Source organism: Phyllobates terribilis, unplaced genomic scaffold, assembly GCF_046119375.1.
Source record: "Phyllobates terribilis strain yellow unplaced genomic scaffold, ASM4611937v1 Scaffold_2__4_contigs__length_985480577, whole genome shotgun sequence".
Lineage (NCBI taxonomy): Eukaryota > Metazoa > Chordata > Amphibia > Anura > Dendrobatidae > Phyllobates > Phyllobates terribilis.
Genome location: NW_027362762.1, coordinates 855665170 through 855673982, shown reverse-complemented (window position 1 = coordinate 855673982; position 8813 = coordinate 855665170).

Sequence of the window (8813 nt, the reverse complement as noted above, 5' to 3'; positions counted from 1 at the left end):
TTTTATGATTGACAGCTGTCATACACTAAAAGACACATATTTTGTAAAATCTAGTTTTTGCATCGCCATATTTTGAGAGCTATAATTTTTCCAAATTTTGGCCGACAGAGTCATGTGATGGCTTGTTTTTTGCGGGATGAGTTGACGTTTTTATTGGTGCCATTTTCAGACTCGTGACATTTTTTGATCACTTTCTATTCCAGCTTTTGGGAGGCAGAATAAACAAAAACCAACAATTCAGGAATTGTTTTTTTTTACATTTTTTTATTCTACTCCGCGTGTGGTAAAATTTATAAGGTAGCTTTATTCTTCGGGTCAGTACGTTTACAGCGGTACCACATTTATATAGTTTTTCTATGTTTTGGCACTTTTACACAATAAAAGCTATTTTATAGAAAAAATTATTTTTTTGCATTGCTTTATTCTGAGAGCTATAACTTTTTGATTTTTCGGATGATGGAGCTGTATGGTGGCTTGTTTTTTGCGGGACAAGATGATGTTTTCAGAGGTACCATTTTTATTTATATTCGTCTTTTTTGATCGCGTGTTATTCAATTTTTTGTTTGGTAGTATAATGATAAAGCATTGTTTTTTGCTTTGTTTTTTTAGTATTTTTTTTTACCGTGTTCACTGAAGGGGTTAACTAGTGGGACAATTTTATAGGTCAGGTCGTTCTGGACGCGGCGATACCAAATATGTGTACTTTTATTGTATGTTTGTTTGTTTTTATTCATAATATTTATTGATGGGTACATTATATCTTTATTTTTGGTGGATTATTATTATTTTTTTTTTTATATATTTTTACAATTTTTTTTTTTTATTTTTTTTTCCACTTTCTGACAGTTTTTTATTTGTATACTTTGTCCCACTATGGGACTTTCACTTTTTTTATTCTGATCGCCTGCATAGCATAGGGATGGAGCACCATCCCTGTGCTATGCAGGCTGTCAGCGCTGCACAGTGAGAAGATAGTTTCGTCATGCACTGCGCATGACCAAAAAATCTTCCTGCTGTCTGGTGACCCGGATGTTGTCATGACGACATCGGGTCGTCATGGCAACACCCGGGAAGCCGCGGCAGACAGCGCTGGAGCCCGGAAGAGGAGGTATCCCGATCACCTCCCCTTAGCCACCGCAATGCTGCGATCGACTTTGATCGCAGCATTGCGGGGGTTAATGTGCTGGGAGCGGTGCGGAACCGCTTCCTGCACATAGTACTGGGTGTCAGCTGTTACAATCAGCTGACACCCGGCGGCGATCACGCCCGCACAGCCTGTGTGCGCGCGATCGCCATGACGTACTAATAGGGGTCAGGCTCTTAAGTCCCAGGGCACAGACGCGTATTAGTACGTCATGGGCTTTAAAGGGGTTAATATAATCTCTGGAGGCAAATTCTCAGAGAGATCCATGTCCGGCCCATAGCCTGGAACAGCTCATTTACATATAAGAAAAATTAGGATTCTCTGGAATAAGACATCGGATCGCAAATGTAAAGGTATCATTTTATTCAGCTTCCTATAACTTGTGTGCCCATATAGACGGCTTAGGAGGGTAGATCCTACTGACAGATTCTGTTTTAGGCTGCGTGCACACGATGCGTTTTTCATGCGTTTATGTTGCGGAATTTCCGCAGCGAAAACGCATGGTAATCCGCACCCCATGGTCCGCAAGGGCATTCCGCAATGTCAATGCACATGCTGCGGATTTTTCCGCAGCGTTTCTGCAGCGCTCATAAATCCGCAGCATGTTCATTAATTTTGCTGAAGCGCAGCGGAAGCGCCGCCATTGACTTGCATTGAAACGCATAGAATCCGTGTCTGTACATTTGTACAAGCGGATTATATGCGGTTCAATGTGCGGATGGTACCCAGGTCTGGAGGAGAGGAGACTCTCATCCAGACCTGGGTACCATTGTACCTGTGAAAAAAAAAAAAAAAATTAAAAAAAGTTATATTCACCTGTCCGGCGGCCCCTGCAGCGCTTCTCCTTCCAGGACCTGAGATGACGTCGCGGTCATGTGACCGCAGGCTGTCTCGCGAGATGCCGGCAAGCCAGGAAGGAACCAGGAAGGAGCGCGACAGCTCACGCGGCGGCATCGGAAGTAAGTATAGCTTTTATTTTTTTATTTTTACAGTCACACTGTATAAATCCATGCTGTTTGCATGGATTTATACAGTGTGACCTAGTTGTCAAGCACTTTCCAAGTGATGCTATCGCCTAGAAAGTGCTTGTCAGTCCGCATGCGGAAACACATGCGTTAACGCATGTGGATACGCATGTGAATCCGCATGTATTCTGCAGGAAAAATGCATGCACAATCTGCATGCGTTTTTTTCTGCCAGGGAGATGCAGAAATGCTGCAGAAATTTTCATAGTATAATGGCTCTCAGATGTGCCACTGCTAGTGTTGAGCATTCCGATACTGAAATATCGGGTATCGACCGATATTCGCGGTATTGGAGTTCCGATACTGAGTTCCGATACTTTTAGAATATCGAATACCAGAATCGGAAGTTCCCATAATGCCTGCGCTCTGCAGTGTCTCTGAAGGATGACAAGCTGGATGGCAGCGCTCAGCTTACTGTACTTGTCATTTAGTGTAAAGGATTTATTAAAAAAAATAATAGTGTTTTCATGCACCGTCTCTTAAAAAAAGCCGGCCGGCAATTCAGCAGCGGTACCCGACAATTTAGAATAGAAAGAATAGAGTATCACATATAGATTAGATAGATAGAAACATGTCAGTCACATATATATATATGAAGTACAGTGACAGTGTTGCTTACTGTACTTGTCATTTAGTGTAAAGGATTTATTAAAAAAATAATAGTGTTTTCATGCACCGTCTCTTTAAAAAAGCCGGCCGGCAATTCAGCATCGGTACCCGACAATTTAGAATAGAAAGAATAGAGCATCACACATAGATCAGATAGATAGAAACATGTCAGTCACATATATAAGAAGTACAGTGACAGTGTTGCTTACTGTACTTGTCATTTAGTGTTAAAATAAAGGATTTATTTAAAATAAAATTGGCGTGGGGTTCCCCGTAATTTTAGTCTCTAGCGGAGGTTAAGCAGACGGCTGGGGCAGATGTTTGAAGCCTGGGAAGGGGGTAATACCCACGGAGCTTCCCAGGCTACTGATATCAGCCCCCAGCTGAATACCTAGCCTTTACTAGCTATTAAAATGGGGGACCCCCCAATAAAAATGACGTGGGGTCCCCCCTATTTTAATAGCTAGCAAAGGCTAGGCAGACAGCTGGGGGCTGATATTAATAGCTCAGGAAAGGTGCCATGAATATTGGCCCCCTCCCAGGCTAGAAACACCAGCCGTCAGCCGCCCCAGAAATGGCGCATCCATAGGATGCGCCAATTCTGGCACTTAGCCTCGCTCTTCCCACTGCCCTGTAGCGGTGGCAGTGGGGTAATAGGGCTTGGGTTGATGTCAGCTTACATCAAGCCCAGTTAAGTAATGGAGAGGCGTCTATAAGACACCCCCATTACTAACCCCATAGTCAAAGTTAAAAAAAACCCACAAACACCCAGAATAAAGTCCTTTAATTGAAATAAACACACAATTCTTTATTGTTCTAAATTAAACCATACTTACCGTCACGCCCATTCCAGCTAATGCCAACGATCTCCTGCAATAAAAGTAAAATAATAAAGCAACATCATCCTTACCTTTCCATGGTTCCCACGACAGCTTCAGCTCTGCTACATTCACATGACAGGCTGGACCGCAGCAGAACGCTGCCATCCAGCTTGCCATGCCGCAGAGACTGAGAAGCGCAGGCATGCTTGCGCTCCTCAGTGTCTGGCTGTGACGGCATCTAGATGAGCCGAGTTCATGTCCAATGAACTCAGCTCACCTCATGCACGTCACTGACAGCGTGGGAGAATTCTCCTGCTGAAGCGCTGAGTGCAGGAGAATTTTCCCACGCTGTCAGTAACGTGCATGAGGTGAGCTGGGTTCACTGGACATGAACTCGGCGCATCTGGATGCCGTCACAGCCAGACACTGAGGAGCGCAAGCATGCCTGCGCTTCTCAGTGTCTGCGGGATGAGAGGCTGGATGGCAGCTTTCTGCAGCGATCCAGCCTGTCATGTGAATGTAGCAGAGCTGAAGCTGTCGTGGGAACCATGGAAAGGTAAGGATGATGTTGCTTTATTATTTTACTTTTATTGCAGGAGATCGTTGGCTTCAGCTGGAATGGGCGTGATGGTAAGTATTGTTTAATTTAGAACAATAAAGAATTGTGTGTTTATTTCAATTAAAAGACTTTATTCTGGGTGTTGTGTTTTTTTTAAATAGTTTACTAGAAATTCATGGCGGTCATGTCTAATATTGGCGTGACCCCATGAATTTCGGGCTTAGGGCCAGCTGATAATACCAAGCTGGCCCTAACCCCTTTATTACCCAATGAGCCACCGCACCAGGGCCCTGGATGAGTTGGATACAGTGCCAGAAGATGGCGCTTCTATGAACGTGCCATTTTCCGGGGTGGCTGCAGACTGCAATTTGCAGCGGGGAGGGCCCAGAAAGCTTGGGCCTCCCTGCGCTGCAGATTCCAGCCCCCAGCTGCCTAGTTGTACCTGGCTGGACACAAAAATAGGGCGAAGCCCCACGTATTTTTTTTAAAATTATTTCATGAAATTCATGAAATAATTAAGAAAAAAAGGGCTTCCCTATATTGTTGTGCCCGGCCAGGTACAAATAGGCAGCTGGTGGTTGGGCGCAGCCCGTTCCTGCCTGCTGTACCTGGCTGGACACAAATATAGTGCGAAGCCCCACGTCAATTTTTTTAAAGCTTCAGCTCTGCTACATCCAGATGACAAACTGGACCGCAGCAGAAAGCTGCCATCCAGCCTGTCATCACGCAGACACTGAGAAGCGCAGGCATGCTTGCGCTCTGCAGTGACTGGCTGTGACGGCATCCAGATGAGCCGAGGTCATGTCCAATGAACTCAGCTCACCTCATGCACGTCACTGACAGCGTGGGAAATTCTCCTGCGCTCAGCGCTTCAGCAGGAGAATTCTCTCACGCTCACAGCATGCGCAGGAGAATTCTCCCACGCTGTCAGCGACGTGCATGAGGTGAGCTGAGTTCATTGTCGGCTCATCTGGATGCCGTCACAGCCAGACACTGAGGAACGCAAGCATACCTGCGCTTCTCAGTGTCTGCGGGATGACAGGCTGGATGGCAGCTTTCTGCTGCGGTCCAGCCTGTCATCTCGATGTAGCAGAGCTGGAGCTGTCCTGGGAACCATGGAAAGGTAAGGATGATGTTGGTTTATTATTTTTCTTTTATTGCAGGAGATCGTTGGCTTCAGCTGGAATGGGCGTGATGGTAAGTATGGTTTAATTTAGAACAATAAAGAATTGCGTGTTTATTTCAATTAAAGGACTTTATTCTGGGTGTTTGTGTTTTTTTGTAACTTTGACTATGGGGTTAGTAATGGGGGTGTCTTATAGACGCCTCTCCATTACTAACCTGGGCTTGATGTCAGCTGGCATTATAAGCTGACATCAACCCCGGCCCTATTACCCCACTGCCACCGCTACAGGGCAGTGGGAAGAGCGAGGCTAAGTGCCAGAATTGGCGCATCCTATGGATGCGCCATTTCTGGGGCGGCTGACGGCTGGTGTTTCTAGCCTGGGAGGGGGCCAATATTCATGGCACCCTTCCTGGGCTATTAATATCAGCCCCCAGCTGTCTGCCTAGCCTTTGCTAGCTATTAAAATAGGGGGGACCCCACATCATTTTTTTGGGGGGTCCCCCATTTTAATAGCTAGTAAAGGCTAGGTATTCAGCTGGGGGCTGATATTAGTAGCCTGGGAAGCTCCATGGGTATTACCCCCTTCCCAGACATCAAACATCTGCCCCAGCCGTCTGCTTAACCTCCGCTAGAGACTAAAATTACGGGGAACCCCACGCCAATTTTTTTTAAATAAATCCTTTATTTTAACACTAAATGACAAGTACAGTAACCAACACTATCACTGTACTTATTATATATGTGACTGACATGTTTCTATCTATCTAATCTATGTATGATGCTCTATTCTTTCTGTTGTAAATTGTCGGGTACCGGTGTATGCCACTGCTGAATTGCCGGCCGGCTTTTTTAAAGAGACGGTGCATGAAAACACTATTATTTTTTTAAATAAATCCTTTACACTAAATGACAAGTACAGTAAGCAACACTGTCACTGTACTTCTTATATATGTGACTGACATGTTTCTATCTATCTAATCTATGTGTGAAGCTCTATTCTTTCTGTTCTAAATTGTCGGGTACTGGTGTATGCCGCTGCTGAATTGCCGGCTTTTCATGTTTCACTGTGAGTACTGTTCCCATCGATTTGGGCAACCACCTCCCCCAATACATTCTACATTATTGTTAGTTGTTTTCCTTCATGTAGAATTAACCTACAAGGAAAGAAAGGGTTTATTTGCATTCCGATATTTGTGTCCCATTGACTTGCATTGGTTTCCGGTATCGGAATCGGCGATATCCGATACTTTTTGAGTATCGGCCCGATCCAATCCGATCCGATATTTCCTGATATCGGAAGGTATGTATCGCTCAACACTAGCCACTGCTTATCTGCTCAGCTCTTTAGCAGAAAAAGGGTGATGGTTAGATGGATGTTTACAATGTATCTGTTACAAATTACAAAACAAAGCAAAATGCAAATCAAATATTCTAGGACTATGCATCTTACATGTGGGCATTCCCTTGTAAAAAATAAATAAATGTCTAGAAAAATTAGGCAGCTATGGATAAAAACATTATGGATTTAAATTAATTACGTAATTAAAAGAAACCCTGATTTTGGCAATGTTGCTTATGAGCTTATATTAATCTCGTATAGTCAGATGGGTATATTTTCATCATGGAGTTTTTTTCTGCTAGGATAATGGCATCAGGATTATATGTGAGCAGATCTAATTCACCAGCAAATAAAATGCTGACACTGAAAAGTCTACAATGATTACACTGTGAAAACTCCTTATGCCGTTACCTCCTTAATGAGAGCTGACGAGTTGCTATGGGCGATAATATATTTTTGTTCTTTATGATCAGTTGCTAATAGAACATGATGGTTGGCAATTGGGAGAGTCACCATATTGCTAAAGAGCAACATTATTCATATCCACAATATGTCATATTTTAACATTACAAAGTAAAAAGACAAGTCAAAATTTCTGTGCTAATTAAATTCAATCTTTCATAATGCGGATTCTCTATGCAACAGGCCTTTTAGCATTGGGTGCAGCCTAAGGTTATGTTCACACAGATTTTAAGGCTTAAAAAAAAAAAAGGTTTTTCAAGTAGAATCTGCTCTAGTAAATAACTCTTTTTGGGGTATTTACTCGGGGGAGGGGGTCTTTTCCTGATGCGGCTTTGAAGAGTTTTGTTCCTGAAGCATTTTTTTTCCCAGCCTTTTCATTTAACAGTTTTTTGGAACAGATTCCAACAGGAACCGCTTCAAAGAAGTGAAATGCACTTTTTTTTTCCCACTAGGCATTTTTCAAACTTTTCTTAAGAATAACACTTAAAAATACTGGCAAACATGACCTCTTAGGGTATGTGCGCACGTTCAGGATTTGATTGCAGTAATTTGTGCAAGGTTTCTGCATCTCTTGGCAAGAAAAACACTGTGGCAAAAATGTGCGTTTTGCTGCTATTTTGATGTGTTTTTGTACAGCATGAATGCTTTTAGGAGCTAAATAAAAATATTTGAAAAAAGAAACGTGAGACATCGCTTTAACCCTTGGATTACTATGGGACTTGGAGGTATATTGGTTAATTTAAATGATTAAAGAATGTGTCTGTTTTATTTCAAATAAAGTGTTTTAATCTCAGTGTGTGTGTTTATTTAACTCTTTACTTACAGTTTACAGGTTTAGTAATGAGGGTGTCTAGTTGACACCTTTTCATCACTAAACAAAGGGTTAGGTGTCAGTGACACCTAATCCCATAAACACTAATCCCATTAGCCCTAATTCCCATTCATGTCATTTACCTGGCTATTAACAACAGCTCATGTTTGGTTAGCAGCAGGGTGGCTCAGTGGTTAGCACTGCAGCCTTGCAGCGCTGGGGTCCTGGGTTCAAATCCCACCAGGGACAACAATTGCAAGGAGTTTGTATGTGTTTGCGTGGGTTTCCTCGGGGTTCTCTGGTTTCCTCCCACATTCCAAAGACATAGTGATAGGGAATGTAGATTGCGAGCCTCAGTGGGGACAGTGGTGATAATGTCTGTAAATTGTCTGAATTGTAAAACGCTGCAGAATATGTTGGCGCTATATAAATAAAAAGATTATTATTATTGCCGCTACTGTCATGCTAGGTATGGAAAGAACCCAGTGTATGACGATGGGAAAAGGGGGAAAGCCCAGCAACTAGGGAAAGGGTGAGTGGAGACCCCTAAACAGATCTAACAACACCCTAACTCCCTTAACGGCCCTAAATGGGTTCCACACCTATCATCGAGCATGATACCTTAGCCCTGGCTGACCCTAGAGCTAGGATATATGTAGGGAAGGGGAGGGGTGAGCACTAGTCAGCCCCACTGCAACTAAAGACCAACAAGGGAAACATACAAGGGGATACACTTAGCTTTGAGAAGACACTAGAGAGATGACGACTACAATCCACAAAAGGAACTCCAAGGGGAATCTAGCCGACTGCTAGAATTCCAGACCTGAACAGAGGAATTAGCTCTATCACCGGCAACTCTCTGGAGAAACTGCGTGTATTTAAAGATCCAGCAAGGGTGTGTCAATTAGTAGCAGAAG